The sequence below is a fragment of the Alexandromys fortis genome, unplaced genomic scaffold (assembly GCF_014885135.2).
Source record: "Alexandromys fortis isolate MF-2015 unplaced genomic scaffold, M_Fortis_MF-2015_v1.1 scaffold_9, whole genome shotgun sequence".
Classification (NCBI taxonomy): Eukaryota; Metazoa; Chordata; class Mammalia; order Rodentia; family Cricetidae; genus Alexandromys; species Alexandromys fortis.
In genome coordinates, this window is record NW_026067892.1 from 19696875 (window position 1) to 19715935 (window position 19061).

At 48.3% G+C, this 19061-nt stretch overlaps 1 long non-coding RNA gene across 1 annotated transcript in view; it reads left to right on the forward strand.

The window, feature by feature from the left end:
- The window catches only part of LOC126499130 (uncharacterized), a 210964-nt gene that overhangs the window by 172237 nt on the left and 19666 nt on the right, over nucleotides 1–19061 (forward strand). Inside the window, exon 7 of the long non-coding RNA XR_007590998.1 lies at nucleotides 14460–14639. This is a non-coding gene — a long non-coding RNA (uncharacterized lncRNA). The remainder of the gene's footprint in view (nucleotides 1–14459; nucleotides 14640–19061) is intronic.

Sequence of the window (19061 nt, forward strand, 5' to 3'; positions counted from 1 at the left end):
AAGTCATGTGTATATTTATTATACATTATATATATGAGACTTATTAGTCTTACAGGCTATGGTCCAAGTCCAATACAAGGCTGTATCACAATGGAAGGACTGGGATCTGGTAGCTGTTCAGCCGATGGGGCTGGATGTCTGGAGTCTTAACGGATACTCTGGGGACCCTGCTCTGCGCGGGTCCCTGGCAGGCCGAATGACTGTATCAAAAAGAGATCTAATAATAAGTCAGTACCAACCTGGATGGTCTCTGGAGACTCCCTAGCTTTCCCTGAACTTGACCACATCTCGCTCAATTCTTTTTATCGGCACACAGATGGCCACTTAACAGCTCCGCGGAGGACACGAGGCTGGTGGGAAGGCCGATACCATGGAACTGAGATAGGAGAAAACACAGACAGCTTGAGACAGGGTACGGAGGGGAGATGTGAGATCTGGCGCTTTGCTGAGAGAAAGAGTGTGAGTCAGGGGAGCTTGGGGGAGATGCAAGCTAAAAGCGGCAGTTTATACAGAAAAAGACATGCCAACTCAAGATGTGCCTGGCTGCCAAGAAAAGTCTCGGGTCCCCAGAGAGAGAGAGCTCTGCTGTGTTTGGCACTGTGCTTGTCAGGAGAAATGGTTCCAAAAGGAGGCTGTGTTCTCAGAGAAGCCCTGGGGGCGGGAAGGGGCGCAGGATGCTGGACCCTACCTGTGGCAGGGTCAGGCCCATGAACAGAAAGCAGACAAGTGATTTGGGATCTAGCTGACTAGGTGAGACCTAGCTAGCATAGTTATAAAGAAGAAACCTGAGGCTCTCAAAGAAGAATGTTCTAACGAGGGGGTTCCCAGTGTGGGGGAGAGCCAGTGAGGCTAGATACAGCCTGATCACCTCCATCCCAGGGGCCCTCTACTATAGCTTTGGAATCTGTGGTTCTGAGAGTCATGCTCAAGGTCATGTATATCTTCCAGGAAGAGATGATACTTGCTGAGCTCTCAAAGGTCCCTAACCCAACTCCCAATGTCCTGTTCCTTCCTGTGTCCCTTGACTGGGTAAGACCGAGAAAGCACCCAGAGACCACCAGCCACAACTGCCTTCATGGCACAGGCTTAGAAATGGAGCCCAGGTTGGATAAAGAGGTGGGGGCAGTGAGAATCTCAAGTTGACACACCAAATGACAGAAAAAGGCCTGACGCTCGGCCTGGGGCCACTGCTTCCCACATCCACACCCCCTTTCCCTTCCCCATATGAGGCTAGCCCACACGGAAAGAACATCATTTGCGGAAACCCTTGGTCCCACCAGTCAGATGCCTTCTCAACCTGAGGAGGGGACTTGGCCAAATCCTCTGGAAGCTGTCTCTGACCCAACTACAGTGTGTTGTATCTGTGTGAGGATGTCTGACCCCCTGGAACTGGAGTTATAGTTGTGAGCTACCATGTGGGTGCTGGGAACTGAACCAGGGTCCTCTCGCAAGAGCAGCCAGTGCACTTAACCGCTGAGCTGTCCTTCCCATCCCCGGCATTGCATCTTGATATCAGAAGATTGAGCATTCCTCACACTTCCTTGGATGGTCTGTTGCCCCTTCTACATACAGATCCAGCCCCCCATTCTCCCCATCTGTGCTCTCAAGCACCTTTGACCTCCTGACTCCATCCTTGGGGTCTCAAAGGCATCCCAAGACCTGTTACTGATCTAATCAGAGAAGTCTTACTTAGTACCTGGAGCTGGGATCCATCCTCAATCATGAGCAACTAGGGGACAAGCCCAGCAGAGTCTGGGTCAGGGAGGCCTGGGAGAATAGGACTGGGAAGGGAGCTGAGTTTTTCAAATTTTATCTTATCTATTTGTGTAGGAAATAAAACAACCTTCAAGAATCATTTTTCTCCTTCTGTAGGTTCTGGGGGTTGAACTCAAGTCATCGGGCTTGTCAGCAAGTGTATTCCCTTGCTAAGCCATTCTGCTAACTCTGGAGCCTTCTTTTCCATCCTGGGATCCCCTTTCCAGAATGAAGAGGTCAATCCATGTGACATGCCCAGGCTGACGGGATCCTCACAGCCAGAGACTCGTCTGTCTGTCTGTCTGCCTGCCTGTTGTTCCTCCCCAACAACTCTGGGTTTCTAGAACCTTCCACCTCACAAACTCTCCTGAAGCACCATCAGTTCAATTATGTTTACCAGGCTGCTTCCTGCCCTGTACTCAGTCTGTCCCAGCACACACTGCGCTCAGCCACTTCCCACCTCTGAGTCACTTCCTGGCACGCTGAGCAACTGAGTTCTCCATCAGGACCCAGTAGCCTGGCCTTCCCCATCTCTCCCCACCCTGGGGGCACCTGCTTCCTGCCCACTTCTGTTCTTCCTCTGTCACTGTCCCCTCAGCTCAGGGTCCACTCAAAGCTCAGGAGTTGCTTCCAGTGGCCCCTGCCCCATCCATTTGCCAGGGGACAAAGCAGGGATTCTGAATTACTTCCTGAATCTGGTGCCTCAGGCTTTTGTTGACTTTTCCACATAGAGTAAAGATGTTCTCAGGTGATCTCTGCACATTATACCTATTGTTTTATAAACTTCTGACATCCCCAAATCCAAATACATCGTCCATGTTTGTCAAGTGACTATATAGCACATTCAAATTGGACAAGAAAGAAATGCCCCCCCCTTCCGCTTCCATCAGCAACCCCCACAGGTCACATCCTTTAAATACCAGGTTCTTGCTGCCTAGACCTGGACCAGCCCAGTGGATCTATCTAGAGAACACCTTCAATTTTCCCTATTGACATGGACTCGCCTCCCAGCCGACACAGAATAGGGAACTGAGGCCAGAGAGCAGCATGCTTAAAGACAAATTATAACTCATGGCAGAGTTAGACCTTAAGGTGCCGCACCCCAAATGTGAAGTTAGGATGTAGTTACAGACCCAGAAGAATGGGGTATAAGAGAGGGAATGTGTGCTTCCAGGAGTTGGGATGCAGATGCACGGCTCCCGGGTGTTTTGCCATGTCTATGTATTTCACTGGATGAAACACTAGGGTATCATGAGCATCTCCCAACGAAAAGCTGCAGGGTGTTGCATGGCCCTTGGTAGCTTTATTTATGAGTCTATACCCACGTAAATTTTAAGCGATTCTGTAAAATACCTTGAATGCAGTAGCTTGAAAGACAGATGTATTTCTTACATCTAGAGGCTGGAAGTTCAACATGGAGGTGCCAGATGACCCTGTTCCTGATGAGAGCCTCATCCTGGTTTTGGTCAGCTGCCTTCTTACCAGGTCCTCGCCTGGCTTTTCCTTGGTGTGTGTGTATATGAGTGCCGAGCTCTGTGGCATTCACTTTCATAAGAACTATAGTTCTATGGTCACATTTTCTGACCCTGTGTCACCCCAATTTCTTTCTCTGGGGGCCAATCTGCAAAAGCAGCTACCCTGTGCTTCAGTCTACAACTGGGGAAAACATTGACAAAAACAATTGTATAATGCTGTGTGTGTGTGTATGAGTGTGTGTGTGTGTGTGTGTGTGTGTGTGCAAGAGAGAGAGAGAGAGAGAGAATGAAGTCTTTTACCAACTACTTCAATTATTCTAGGGTTGGTTTATCTGTTACAATAACAATATATATGTTACAAGTTTTAAAACTCTTTTTTTAAAACATATATAGTGTGTCTATGCAGGAGTAAGTTCTGTCTACCATATGGTCCTGGGATTGAACTCAACTCCCTATGCTTGGTGGCAAGCAATTTACTTGCTGAGCCATCTTGACAGCCCAGTTTGTCAATGTTTAAGAATAAAAACCACATTCATCTAAAAGAAGTGGGAAGGAGGCAGCAGAATGGTCCCTTAACAGCCCCACCTGCCATTCCTGACCACCTCCATCCTGGACTCGGAGTTTAGCAGAAGTCACGGGCATCTGTTGGATGTGTGACCAGGCAGCCAAACTTCGGATGTTTCCACACAGCCACAAGCTGCAAACACAAGATGTCGAGCTGTGCTGGAAAAACCTGCCTCCCCTATCTGAAGTGTTGTCATCCAGACTGTCCCCTGTTGGCTTATTGTATCTAGAATCAGGATTAGGAAGAACTCCCTCCCGCTTAGAGCTCTACAGGTCTGGGGTGGATCTTATTGACACATGGCGGGCCCTTCTGCCACTCAAGGAGAAAAAGGATGTCTCTGGTCTGCCTGCTTGCTTGTGGGTATTCCCTCTCCCTCCCTCCGTCCCTCCCTCCCTCCCTCCCTCTCTTCTTCCTTCCCTCTCTCCTTCTCGCCCTCCTTCCCTCCCTCCCTCTCTCCCCAGGTTTGGCAGAACAAACCAATTCATGCAATTCATGCTAGGTCCACCCATTCTCTCATGTCACAGCCAGCAACAGGTAGATTTTCGCAACAGCCACTTCCAGGGATATGAAGGGAAATCAATGTCCCCCTCCATCCAAGGTTTCAGACTTCCGGACACTGAGAGATGAGCCATCCACAGTCCCTGTTCTCTTCTACAGAAGAGGAATCAAATGCCCAAAGAGGGACTAGCCGTTTGCTGTGAGAACCACCCGACAGTCCCCAACCCTGTCCTTACGTACCCAATCCCTGTTCGGTCATAAACTGCCCCCAGAGCTCTGGGAAGAACACCAGGAGAGCTTGGGACACGCAAGGCAATTCCTGTCGTTGTCCCTACCTCCCCCACTCCCAGCAGCTGTGAGCAAGCTTGGCAGCTGGAGTCCTAGGGAGCAATGAATCCATCACTGGGGTCAAACACAGGGCCTGGGGTATGTGTTAAAACAAGAAAACCAATCAGAGCCGAAAATGAAAGGCAGCGGAGGTGTGAAGTGAGGAAGAAGGCTGCCAGACAGGCACATGCTGCTGCCCAGCTACCTCCAGGTCTTTGTAGACCTAGCCATGGTGTCCAGGTCCTCTGGGAAGCAGGTAACTAGTGAGTGTCATAGGTCTGACTCTCCCACCCTAAAGAACAGGACCAGCTCAAGGCTCCAATGACAAGGAGATGCCCCAGTCACAAGATGCGTTAGTGTATCGACTCTAAAGCATCTATGTTGGGGTCAGTGCTCATCCTGGTAGTAGTCTAGGGCATCAGACCCAAGGAACAGGTTTCAAAGCCCCCTCCTTGGCATGGCTGGTATGGGAAACTCAGGGAACAGTGTTCTAATACTCACAAAGGGCACGCTCTGGGCCTGGCTGGGCAGAGGCTGGACCCTCAGAGTTCCGTGCATGGCTGGAGGGCAGGCGATCACACAGGGCCGCTAGGATACAGCCTAGCAGGGAAAGACTGATGGCATCCTGGAAAGTCTGGGGCACAAAGGACAACTATGAGCACAGATGTCCCCCACAGCAAAGATGAAGGAAACAGGGCAAACTGAACACAAAGAGCATACACTGTGCCAAGAGGCTTCCCGCCAAGCACAAACCCAGGGGGCCACTAAGAATAGGGGGCATCAGGGATCTCTGATGCTCATGGAGCCAGCAGGGTATTTGTCTTAACCTTGCACAACTCAGACCTCCCAATGAGGGAGCTGAGCCTGGTGGACCCATCATGGCCAACAAGGTGAATGGTGGGGCTCAGAGGGAGAGAGGGGCCAGCCCAGGCTGAATACCACTCTGCCTGTCTTCATCCAGCTACCTATGCTGACAAGCACAATTGCTCCACTGGCCTCAGACTCCCAGCAAAGCCCTGGAGAGCTGGGGGTGGCCGCTCTATTAACACGCAAACCGGTAGCCCTGCAGCTGCTGACACTGGGGTTAATTAAATCTATCTCCCCATCAATTCTCATTCAAGTACTATCGACGGCCATTAGACGGGTGACAGAGCGACAGGGAAACAGTAATAGACTTGTCTTAACTCTCACGGTGCGGTGCGTAGTGCACAGAGAGAGCCCACCTTCCTGCCGAGTTCCCCTGCCTTCCCCAGGGAGAGAGCGTCGGCTATGCATGCCAGGCTACTCCTCACCGCACGCCTGCCAGGCAGAAGCCAGGCTCATGCACCTTTGTTCTTTTTGCAAATTTTTTCTTGGGTATTTTTGTTCAGTGCCAAGTCCGATGGGCAGAGAAATACTTGGCAGGACTTGAGCTCTTCCTCTCTGCTCCCAAACAGGCCTTTTCTCTTCCAAACCAAACTCATCCAAGGCTGCCTCTTCCCCGAGTCTCAGCCTAGCCCTGACAGTCTTTGCTGTACAGAGCCCAGTGGATGGAAGATTAGTCTGCCTACATACGTTCACAGCCTAAGCCTCGGACTCTGTCATTATGTAACTTGACCTGGACAAAGGGATTTTGCAGAACGTGGTTAAAGATCGTGGATAGGCAGATTGTTCTGGATCACACAGTCCTGAGAGAGGACAGTCAGAAATGTGAAGGAGGCAGCCAGAGTCACGCACGTAGCGTGAGATTTGATATTCCAGAGGGGACTATGAGCCCTGCTGTTCAGAAAGCCACGGGGAAAGGCAAGGAAACAGGGGATGAGATGACTACTCTGCTGCCATGTCTCTTGTGCTACATACTGCTCATATTAAATTCAGTGGCTTGGGGTGATATTGCTGCAGAGCCACCGCTGGCCAAAGTCCTTCTGTCTGTCCTCTGCTGAGGTCTGCATGTCCATTAGTGACCTCCGTTGAAGCCTAACACTCCTGACTTCAGCTCCATCTCATCCTCTACTCCAAGCTTTGGCTTAAAAGTAGCAGTAGACTATTGCTGTCAAGAACCTTCTCCAGATGTTCCGGAAAAACCCAATAGTCTCTCACTGTCGCCAAAGCTTGAGGCCTGCTTAGCCCCACTTATACCTTTGCTTGGTTCTGAAGAACACACATGGGTTGAAGACAGGAAGCCTAAGCCAGTACCTCACTCTTGGGTCTGGCCATGTAGACGGGTGGCTTTCCTCCTCAGCAGCAGCCTCCGTTCTCCCCACATCTACTTATTCTCTCTCTTGGCATAACAGTAACAAAAAGACACGCTCTGGTTGCGCGCTAAGACTAAACCACCACATGGGGCCCTCTTTGTCCCTATCCTTGGTCTTCCCTGAATAATTCAGTTGAGAACCCATCTCCTGGGGCACAGGAACTACCCATGTTCACATCACTAGAAGGATGCCTGTCACTCACAACTGAAGCTCCTTTTCTCTGCCCGCACAGAGGGCTTCATCCAATCTCCTTGAAAGACAGGGGACAGCCCAAACACTGCTACCTTTCTTATGAGAAAGACTGGATACCTGAGAAGTCAGCCTCTTCTTGAAGAGAAGTCCCTAGGTCTGGACCATCACAGGACAGTGATGCCAGCAAGGTGACAGTCATGGAGCTGAGGCAGCTTCAGAGACAACATCGTCAGAGCCCAGGCACCAGGGCATAGACAAAAGGATGTCAATCCATCCACAGAGCTCACGGCCTCCTAAGAAGAGCAAAGATGTCCCTGGTATCATGCCTCAGGGCAACAGGGAGTCGTGGCTGAAAGTACCAGAACACAAAAAGGAAACCAAGGCGTAGTCCCAGGACCAGCACACCTATCAGGGGTAGGCATGGCAGCTGGAAAACCTGCAGGGAAGGGGGAGAAGGAAGGAGAGACAGCAGAGGACATTGAATCACCTGTCCCTGAGTGTACTTGTGGTGATAGAATTGTGAGACAACTTGGTCCTGGGCCCTGTGGGTACAGCCAGAGGTCCCTCAGCATTGCTGCTTCTAACTAGAACTTTAACTGGGCCATCCAGCACTGAGTGAAAAAAAACTTATAGAGCAATGGTTCTCAACCTGTGGGCCACGACCCCTGTGGAGTTGATGGCCCTTTTATAGGGGCAGCCTAAAGCCACCTGTAAATCAGATATTTACATTACAATTCATAACAGTAGCAGATTACAGTTATGAAATAACAATGAAAATAATTTTACAGTTGGGGGGGTCACCACAACATGGGGAACTGTATTAAAGGGTCGCAGCATGAGGAAGGTTGAGAACCACTGCTCAAGTGCAAAGGTGCAAAGCTGACTAAATAGCATGACCTTAGCAATCACTGGTTCCAGCACAGTGGACCCAAGGGCAGCTGTGTGGAGCCAAAAGCCCCAATTGTGCTACCGAGTGCCCCCTCTACCTCCCATCCCACGGCCACCAACATCCAGGCACCCCTGAGCCCTGGTTCATAGGGAGAGGACACCTGCCAGTCCTGCTCAGAATTTCTCTAGCTTGTTTCTCTGTTATAATAGCCCAGGGCTGTCACACACCACTGTGATCAGTCACTCATTACCTCCAGCTCCCTAAAGACAAGCGCTAAGCTCTTTATACCTCCAGGCTATAGCAGAGTTACTACAGCAGATGGATTCCAGGAGTTCTTGCTCAGGTCGAAGAGATGAGCAGACCCATAAGTGACATATTCAGTGGTAATAGTCCTGAGGTGTCTGGGACAGTGCACAGGGCTTCCTCAGTGGCCTTGACTGTTGAGTGCAGATAGAGTGGGGGAGGGGCCAGAGCAGCTCCCAGGAATAACTACGGCTAAATAGCAGAGCTCCAGGCTCTGGTCTCTACCCAAGCAAAGAACAAATGTGTGTCTTCTGTGAACAAACGGGCCCCAGCACCACCTCTGCAGGGAGAGCATGCTCACTGCCTTGAGTCAGAAGCAACATGGCTTCCACCCACATAGAGTCGAGGGTTGTTGGTGAGACAATAGTGCAAGGGAACTGGGAAACAGGAGGCTGAGTGTTGTTAGCATCAAGGTACCCGAACGCTTGTCACAGGCACCATGTGTTAAATCAGAAACAACAGCCTTCCACACAGACCAGTCCTGAGCAAAATCGGCTCTTAGGGACCTGCCAAGGATGGCAAAGGTCATGTTCACAGCAGCTGTCAACTGTCTAGGGATACCACGATAGCAGAACCTTCTGGAAGTCTTCAGTTTTCATGAGCAGCCTCCAATATTTCCTCTTTGGGCCCTGCTCGTTGACACCAGGATGAGACCTATTGGTGTGTGTGCCAAACCTAAGTGGTCTATGAAGAACACCCACCTCCTTGGCCTCCAACATGAAGGTCACCTGTCCCAAAACATCAGCACTTAAAGCTAGTATCTAGAAGAAGCCTGGGATCCCACAGGCAGAACCTAGCCCGACAGAGGACCCCTGAAACACTTCCCATGAGATTTGACCTCCCAAGCCATGGTGACCCACTGCTGTCCTTTACAGTTTCCATATGGCATGTGGACCACGTCGCCCATCCTCCCTGTGTTTACTGAGAGTCCGTGCTACCATGTGGACTTCCCACCTAGCTAGAGGATGAGAACCAGCAGTCTGCTCCGAACACAACCTGTTGCAAAGCGCTTGTCTCTCCCTGGGGAATCCTGTGGGAATCAGCCAAGGAGAATGTAAATGCCAGAACTAGTGGAGAGCTCTTTAGAAGAGAGCCTGCAGGTGTCAGCTGGGTCCCTGGAGCAGGCTCTGAGCCCTGCTGAGTTCAGGAGTCTAGTTGACACATTTGGGAAGAGAGAACCTTAATGGAACAGTTACTTCTACCAGATCGGCCTATGGGCATGTCTGTGGGGGTATTTCTTGATTGTTAATTGATGGAGGAGGGCCCATCCCACTGTGGGTGGTGCCAGCCCTAAGCAGATGGGCCCAGTCTGTATAAGAAAGCTAGCTAAGTATGAGCCAGAGTGTGCCAGGCAGCAGCAATCCACCAAGGTTTCTGCTTCAAATTCCTGCTGGAGCTCTTGCGTTGACTTCCCTCATTGATTGAACTGTGTCAGACCAATCCTTGTCTTCTCAAAGTTGCTTTTGATCAGAGAGTTTTACCACATCAACAATGATGAGACTACAACAAAGATGTCTACATGGAGAACAGATAGTGTGTTTGCTAGTAGAACAATCCCAAAGGAATAGAGAAGGAGTGTGCCCTAGTCATGGCCAGCCAGACTTCCAACACACCAGGTCGGCTGGCAGGAAGTCCACTTGGATGGGCCTGCACAGGACTGGAAAATATATCCTTTCTTAATCTGGTTATGGTCTGGGTTTTCCAGAAGGTATAAGCCTATAGCAGAGATATGCGTAAACCAAGACCCATTCTTCACACTCCTGCCTAGGGATTTTCCTAGTGTGGATGCCTTGACCCAGCTACTGTCTAGCACCCACACCCTGTCCCTTTTTGGTGACACATTCCTGTGTGGGTCCTACTTTCTTCAGAAGGTTGCCAAAATCCCAGGCAGGGAAGTTCAGATCATGTCACCTGTGGACAAGAACACAGCACACCGAAGAGGTCGCCAGCTAGGATTATGCTGTGACCCAGTAGCTTTTATTCTAGAAATGAGAGTTGATTTCAGGAAATCAGTATGTCTTCATTTACATAAGTAAATGAAAAAGTCGTTCTAATGACCCCCTGTTTAGGAACTAGTAGATTTAGCAAACCAGGAAAAGGCATTCTGTAAGGTTTTTAAGGCATTCCCTTAAAGTCTAATAAGAGAATTAGTTTAAGACCATAAAACACTTGAAGTCTTGGTTATTGCCAGATTACTTTATAAAGTCAGTGTAATCTCAAATTCTTTTACTTAAATATTAATTTACTCTAAACCCCCATGGAGAAAGGGGTCTACAAATAGTTAAGTCAACCTCAAAGCAGTGTGAGGGGAACGTGTCCTGTCAGGAGGGGCCAGAGACAAAGCTGATGAGGGCTAAGTACAAGGACATACACAAAACAAAGCAGCAAAGCCCGGATGCACCAATGGAAAAACAGTGGTTACAAATCTTGATCCAAGGCCACACTTGTCTAAGTAGGGCAGGGAAACAAGCTCATCTGCCACGAACCGGCTCAGGGGAGCCACTCAGACCGTGGGAGAAGCAGGGTCTTGGTAACAGGAAGGCACAAGTTTGGCAAATGACAGACACAAAACACGAGAGAGTGGTTGGAATCTGCTGCGAGTTTACTGAATTCATATTTTCATTATATAGTATTCAAACAAAGAACAAATCAGAAGGTCATGTGTCATTGGTTGGCACAGTATGAAAGCTTTAGTCACATCAACGATATTTAAGAAAAGTACATTATCAGGAACAGGTGTTAGACATAAAGCATCCTTAGAAGAGGAAATCTTGTACTTGGGAATGTAAACCTCAAACAAGTGGTTTCATCTTATGAACAGAAAGTTTCTGTCTCATTATCGCTCTCATGGCCTTTCCTCTTCCTAACCCTTTATTTCATCTAGTGACCAAATATACCTAATCAGTTCTCTGCACCTGTTGAAATATACTTTTTAGTACCTTCTTATGCAGCAGACACCATGGGGGATGGGATCTAGTAAGCCTATCCATAAAGTTCAAAGTATAATATAACAGTCTTTGTCCATCAACATTGACCCATCTGTTCCCTTGCTCGTCATACACCTCATGTATGACAAGGGTTCTGTTATAGTCTTCTTTATTCCCATACTGTGCTTCCCTATCCCAGAGCTGTTCCTTGTCTTGTGGATACATAGAATATAATTATTAAATGAGAGTGTGCAAAGCCCATATCCCGCATAGCCAGCTAATCAAGAAACTTGTCTATGCCTCAAGGGTGGCCAATACCAGGCTGTCTGCCATTGACCTCCAGGAAGCCTAGTCCCATGGGACACGTAGCTCCCGTCCTGCATAATGACATATGTCATGTCACACAGACGACACTGGAGTTGGTGTGGCACTCATCCCAGAGAGAAAAGGAAAGAAGATTGAACATCGCATCATTGTCTGTAAATCAGGCAGGGCAGCACACCTGTAATCCCAAAGCTGGGAAGGTGGAGGCCAAAGTTCAAAACCACCCTCTATGACACAGCCAGTCAAGAGCCACACCATCTGTGCATCTAGGCATCTACAGAAGTTTCTTAGACATAGCCATTTTTGTAAGAGCCCAGATTTATTTAAAAATCCTAATAGAAGGGAGTGTAAGTTATGTATTAAGTGGCTGTGGGCTAGGAAAGAACATTGTGAGACTAATGGCATAAACCACAGAGCAGAGATGTGAATCTGATCAGAGATGAATTAAACCAAGCTTCATCCATTGAGCTCAGAATCGGGTTACGGAAGCCAGAATGACATGCAGTATCTAAACTCCATGAGGGGTCAACATCTTGATTGAGAGCATGTCCTTTGAAATGAGACCAAGGGGAAGCCCCAGAAGGAAAGGCAAGGTCAAGGCCATGTAAAATGTTTCTTAAGAAAACACTCGAACTCAGAAATGTTAATGACATATTGGAATCCCTTCATACCAGTTAGACTGTGCGTGCTACATAGCTGGGTTATGTGGATTCCTAATAGGAATTCAGGGAGACGGGAATATGGACGCCTTGCCCTGTGAATATGCCCTGAGCAGCTATTCCAGAGAACAGTCTGGTAGCACTTTGTTAAGTTAAGCAATCTGACTCTCCGACTCTCCTAAAGGGTAGCAACCAAAATATTGGTCCCCCAGGCAGATAAGGCAAAATTGTTCTCAGCACAGCACGTACTGAGATGGAGGGAGGCGTCTGAGTGGCTATTCCCAGGAGAGGAGCTGGCAAAGACGGGGTGAGATGACAAGATGGCGTGAGTGATGGTTTGAATAAGAATAGTTCTCATAGCCAGGTGGTGGTGGCGCACGCCTTTAATCCCAGCACTTGGGAGACAGAGGCAGGTGGATCTCTGTGAGTTCGAGGCCAGGCATGTCTACAAGAGCAAGTTCCAGGACGGGCTCCAAAAAAATAAAATAAAAAAGAGTGGCTCCCATGGGCTCATGTATTTGAATGCTTAGTCACCAGGGAGTGGCACTATTTGAGAGGATTAAAAGGATTAGGAGGTGTGGCCTTGTTGGAGGAAGTGTGTCACTGGGAGGTGGGCTTTGAAGTTTCAAAAGCCATGCCAAGCTCAGAGACTTTCTCTTTCCCTTTTCCTCTTCTCTCTCTCTCTCTCTCTCTCTCTCTCTCTCTCTCTCTCTCTCTCTCTCTCTGCCTATGGATCAGGATTTAGCTCTCAGGAATATAAACAGCAGAGACCCTAGCTACAGTCTCTACCCAAGGAAAAAACAGCTGCGTCAGTGTAAAGAAACAAAGTCAGTAAGACAGCATCAGGTGTCCTTATGAGATCTGTGAGTCTGACTCAGTGGAACCCAAGGCCTGGCCAGAGGCTCAGGAGACAGAGGAAGAAGCAGACCAGACAGAGTCAGCAGAAGGCAGTCCCAGAAGGAGACTCAAGGGGTTATCTCACTCCCACCAGCCGGAAGCAGATATTCTGGAACCAACATAGGCCAAAGTCCATTCTTTGTCTGTGGATATTTTTACATAGGAGCTCAGACCACAAGTAGACCCCAACACAGATCCATGTTTGAAGGTCTAAAGGAGGCCAGAGTCTTATCAGAACTGAAGACTTTCTTGGAAAAGCCCTGGACTTGTGCTCAACTGAAAAAGATCAAGCTAACATCATCTTCATATGAACAAAGTGACTATAACGTTTCTACTGGGCTGCTGGCCTTGAAGTGTCAGGTAGAAGAGGTTAGGAAAGGAGAACCAAGAGGGCTAGAGAGATGACCAAGTAGTGGCTGTTATTGCAGAGGACCAACATTAGGTTCCTGGGACCTGCATGGCAACTTTACAACTGTCTATAACTCGAGTTTCAGGGGATGTGGCACCCTCTTCTGGCCCCTGCAGGCAGCTGTCATGCATTTAGTGCACAAACATATATGCATATAAACACACATGAAAAAATAAAAATTAATATCTTTTTTAAAAAGAAAGGGGAGTCAACTGTGCAGGACAGACACTGGGGTGCAGGAACAGCAAGTAAGGATGCTATAAGAAGCCAGCATGCCCAGATTCTGAAAATAACCATGCTTGAAGAGAGGAACCGAACAGGGAAGACCTGTACAGTGGAAGGAAGATGCTGCAGGTCCCAGGAGTGAACCTGAGGAGGTGTAGTCTTCAACCACTGAACCCCAGAAATCATCACTTCCAAGAAAGGTCCATGTCCAGGTTCTTGGTCATCCCTTCATTCAGAGACAGCAAAGCAGGCGAGTCAGTCTAGAGACAAAACAGTGTTTACAAAAGAGCTTAGTTCATCGTGGAGCCAGCATCAATGAGGCAGGTCCATCTGTTGCCCAGCAACTCTGGAGAAACTCGCAGTGCTAACACTTATAAGCAAATTGCCCGTCACATACTATAGTGGTGGTTTGAAGCACTGCATGTTTGAACGAGATTTGGGGGTGATGTGGTCCAGTGTAAACACGGGTACATCTATCTCTTTTGTTGTAATAGAGCACGTGCATTGGCAATGCCTGTAAGAAAAGCTTGTGTGAGTAGTATTTCAAGGATTCATTGCATGGAAGAAACATTTCTGGTATAGGTCTCTTGAGAGAGTGGCCAGTGCTTTTAGGAAGGATTGGTGTTTATAGCTTTGCATGGATAAGAAGATCTGGGGTGGTGTGTTCCATATGAAGACCCCTACCATCCTTCTCTTTCATAATAACAGTGCACGTGCACCATTGAAAAGCTCATAACTGTGAATTGCTGAAATATTCATGTGCAAATATCTTTCCCATAGGAAGAGCTATCTATTGCTCCTGGGAGAACAGTCACCACCTCTAGAGGAAGATCACGGATGCTCCTTAAGCCGTCACACGTGGAAACCTCTACATGAGCAGGAAGACAGATGGACAGCTCCTAGTGCTCATGAAGATAAAGCAATGGCAAATTATACAGCAAATATGGGATTCAGAACAGGGTAAGAGTTACCAACCTCAGGGACTGATCCAGGAGAACATGAGAGCCCCCTGGTTAGACATTACGGGAACCCCTTTGGCCAGGTTGACCCAAAGACACTCCCAGTAACCTTGCCAAGAGGGCTAACCATTGATGCTATAAGCTATTAAATAAGGGAAGTATGGAAATGGAGCCATTTCAGAGCTCAAGAGTCAGACCTAGAGCTCAATTAAACAAAGCAAAGAGTAGCTTAAATAGGTTCTCTGTCCAGGTAAGTTGGCTCTGTGGTAGGAGGTACCTAAGTGTGGACATGGGCACAAAAGCAACCACTGGAATTCCAAGAAGAAGGGGAAAACAGCAGCCATGGGTGCCTTACTTCTACAAAAGAGGAGCTTGAGGCTTGAGCAATTTGGATGAAACATGAGCTACTCACTGGCATCTAGGTAGACGAGATAATCCTTGTGATATAAGAACTGTGGATCACAGTGTCTCCTGAAGTTGACAGGCTGATGATGATCTGTGATGCCAACAGGTCTCAGCCTTGTTCTTGGGCTAGATTCCAAAGCCCTCAGACTGAGACCTTGAAGTCAAGAAGAGTTTCATAGCGGACTTGAGCTGAGTAGAGGTAACTAAAATCAAGGCCTTGCAAGAGCTTGGAAACAGCCTATGTGACTGGACAGATATGGCCCAGGTCAGGTCCATGTGTAGACACTAGACACGTCAGCCTCTCTGGGGCTACTTCCACATGGGAGATAGGGGGAAGCCACATATGCTGTCCAGAAACACCACAGGCAGACTGCCAGGGCCTGAAGAGGACAATGCCGGTCAAGAATGAGCTTCCAGAAGAGGAGGTATCCCCATGTCATATTGAATTCACCTATGAATTCAAGTTCATGGAAGTCTCAGTGACATAGAGCGAGGAAAAGGAGAGACCTAGGAGGAAAGGGGAATCCTGAAGCTTTTGAAACGTTCTAATACTATCCACGCAAGTGACCAACTTGAGCCCATGACATTTTCTAGGGTTGTATCAACAAACCCAAGGACATCAGACCAGATAAGTTGTAGACTAATCACCATAGACCAGAGTTGAGCTGAGGCTAGGCAGTCTACTGAGCCTTGGTGTGGCGGTGGCTGCAGCAGAAGTCTAACAGCCCTTACTCTCCCTGGGGCACAGTTCTGGGTTAGCTTTAGACTTGACAAACCTATGATGTCCCAACCAACTGCACCCAAAACTATAATCTTATTTGAAATGATACCTTTACAGAGGAAATCAAGTTAGCGTGAAGTCATTAGAGTAAGCTGGAGTAGAAGGTAACTGCTGTCCTCAGGATGGCAAATCAGACTACAAACATGCACGAGCCAGTGGCAGTTGGGATGATATTTCTATAAGAAAACAAGGCCATGGTGAGAAATCAATCTGAAGCTTGGCTGGCAGCCTGGGGCAGAGCCTCCTCACAGCCCTTCGGGAAGCTTCTGGCACCTTCAGCTCAGTCTCTGTCCTCTAAAACAAAGAGGCTAATCTTCTCAGGCCACTTTATGTAACTTTGGTCTATGATGCTTGATGTTACCCCAGGCATTTAACATGTGCAGGAAGAGACTGGTCTATAGAGTTGGACTTTGATAGCAAAAGCGAGCCTCATTCATACCTGCTTCTTCTCTCATTCAAACCTGCTTATTCTCTTATTCATACCTCTATTCTCTCAGCCAAGGTCTTGGGAAGACCCCAGGGTTAGAATGGTAGAGAAACCAGGTCCAAATATGAGTCATTTGTTAATTGAAGTGGGGCCTAGATTAGGGTCCATGCTCAATAATCAATAAGGTAGCCTATGAGGAGCCAAGAAAGACTTCCCTGGGGCAATAGATCCTAGACTCTGCCAAGGAAAGAATAGAGCCTAGGCTCTAACTCTACCATGGCTGGCCTCAGCTGTCATGGCTCTTTCCTCTAAGTACCTCAGGATACAAAATCAGGTAGAATCAGAAAGACTAAGTCTTAAGAAACAAGATAGAAGAATCCTTATGTACAGTCTTCAATCAACACAGAGCAAATTAGAAGCCAAGGCATAAGCCATGAGACTCTCCATGGGGCTTCTGTTGTCTCTAAGATGATCTCAGCACAGAGCAAGGATGAAGAGCAGCCTGCATGATCTTGGAAATACACTGAACCAGGCTTCATGAAAATCCTCAGACTCAAGGACAGGTGAGAGGAAGGTCCTAGCAGGCTTTGTTCCTCTATATGAACATCCATCGGTATGAGGACACGAGGCCCTCAGCATGGGCCTCAGGTCCAAGTATCTCATCTCACAACTTCTCTGGGGGTTCCAGCTGTGATCATCTGGGCTGCATCCACAATAGGGATAAGATCCTCATTCTTTTCAGTACTAATCCAAGGACACCTATGTGAGGACCAGAACTCTCTCTCCTCAGGGACACCCTGGACCACTGGGGACTATGTGAGGAAAGGCCAAGTGTGAGATTTTCTTCTCAAGTCATGTGATCACTCAAAGTCCTGGAATTAGGAGGGGTTGGAATTAGATATAAAAGAAATACCCAATAATATTGGTATAGGCAGAGGAGAGCTCGCTGAGGTACCTAATAGTAGCTGACTCTGGAGACACTCTACTGCTGAATTCCCCTTAGCCCCCATCTAGCCCAGCCTATTCTATAGGGTGGCATCAGGTCATGGGCCCGTTGACCATCACACATCACACATGTTCTCATTGCACTTCCATCCTCCAGAGGAGCCCACTGTTGGCCAATTTGACCCAGAGTCAAAGAACATTGGGTCATACAGGGCCACCCCAGCAACTTGAGAGCCTGGTGGGGCAAAAGTCTTGCCACCACAACCTAAGGCGCAAGAATAGGGACCTCATGGACCTATCTATGAAATAAGTGTGCCACTGATAGTCAGAGGAGGGATCACAATAAGAAACAACAAACTCTCTGGTTCCAATCACATGCTAGCCCCCTGTCCCCTGGCTGCTGCAGCAATTCCTCAGCTACCAGCCAATCAGAGAAAGATTTGTATGTGCCTCCTGTCTCTTTGTCAGTTGACCTGCAGTAAAGCTTTCTCTTATTTCAAAAACCAGTACCATAGTAACAGGCATCCAGCCCTCCCTCTGAATCACAAGCCTAGCTATGACTGGTTCTCGTAAACCCCAGAGCCCCCCTCCCATTCTGTCTGTGTGTGCAAATACAACTGACTGCTGAAGGCGCCCACTTTGAGGCCACAGGCACCTAACTAAGAGGCAGAGGAGACCTCGCTAAAGGCTTTAGATCTCTGTTTCAGCACAAAAGGCTACAAACTGCCTCGACTCCACCTCTTTCTGAGCAGCTGCAAACACAAGACTCCCTGATTGAAGGGAGTAATTGTCTCAGATGGGAGAACCCAATATAGGCCACAGCCCAGGATACACTGTTTAAGATGAGCACCAGACCAAGGACCCCCACACACACTCAATGTCAGCCAAGGATACTACCGTGATCTCTTACAGCTCCTGGGAAGAATGATACTCCAGCAAAGAAAAGAGGTTCATGGGAAAAGTAGTCCTCCAGATCCTAAGAAGCCTTGCTGACTGAGAACCCGCATGGCAGCAAGTCCAGCCAATCCAGCCATGAGCTATAGAGGCCAGTATTGCTTCCACCTACACCCTACAACCCAGAGCATCCTGATCAGAGGCCCAGCAGGTAGCCCAGGCTGGAACTGCACACTCTCCTGAGGTTCCCAGCACAGAGTCTCCCAGAAGACTGTTAGGCCCAGCTACACACTCCCAGGGCCAAACCCCAGCATCAACTAGTATCATATACCCTTCCAGGTAACTTTCAAGGTCACCCTCTTACTTATGCATAATGATCAGAGACAACATGGAATAATTTTCTCAAGTCCACCACCACTAAGGTCCAGTGGGACGAGGGGAATATGAATTGGAATTAAAGAGAGTTGATCCTCGGACGTGTAGGCCATTGGACAGTCAGGTCCAATTAAAGAGCAGGCATGTACTTGTCTATGTGAAAGCTAAGTCTGAAAACACAGCAACATGCAAGCAGCTGCTTATATTTCCCTCTACAAGATTTCTGAGAGCAGAGCTGCACTCTCTGGAGAGCAAACAGTTCAGAGTCTGCCTGGACCTGCAGGCTCCTCCTTCACCTTCAGCAAGGCTTGGAGACTGGGGTGTTCTCTGGGCCTTTGCTGGATGCACAATGTGAACAGAAGACCAAGCAATGTCTCATGACCTCCCTGATGGGTAAAGTACACTTTCCGAGACTTAGGTACCTCCTGGGAAGAAGAAAGCTTCACGAATATATTTCTGGAATATTCAATAAGCCAAGAGAGCTGCTCTCAAAGGAACCAATAGGGTTTTGATGGCTGCTTCAACCCAGAATGCTGTATGGCCTTCACAGGTGGGGATTATTTTGAGTCAAAGCAGGAGAGAATCCATAAGGAGCC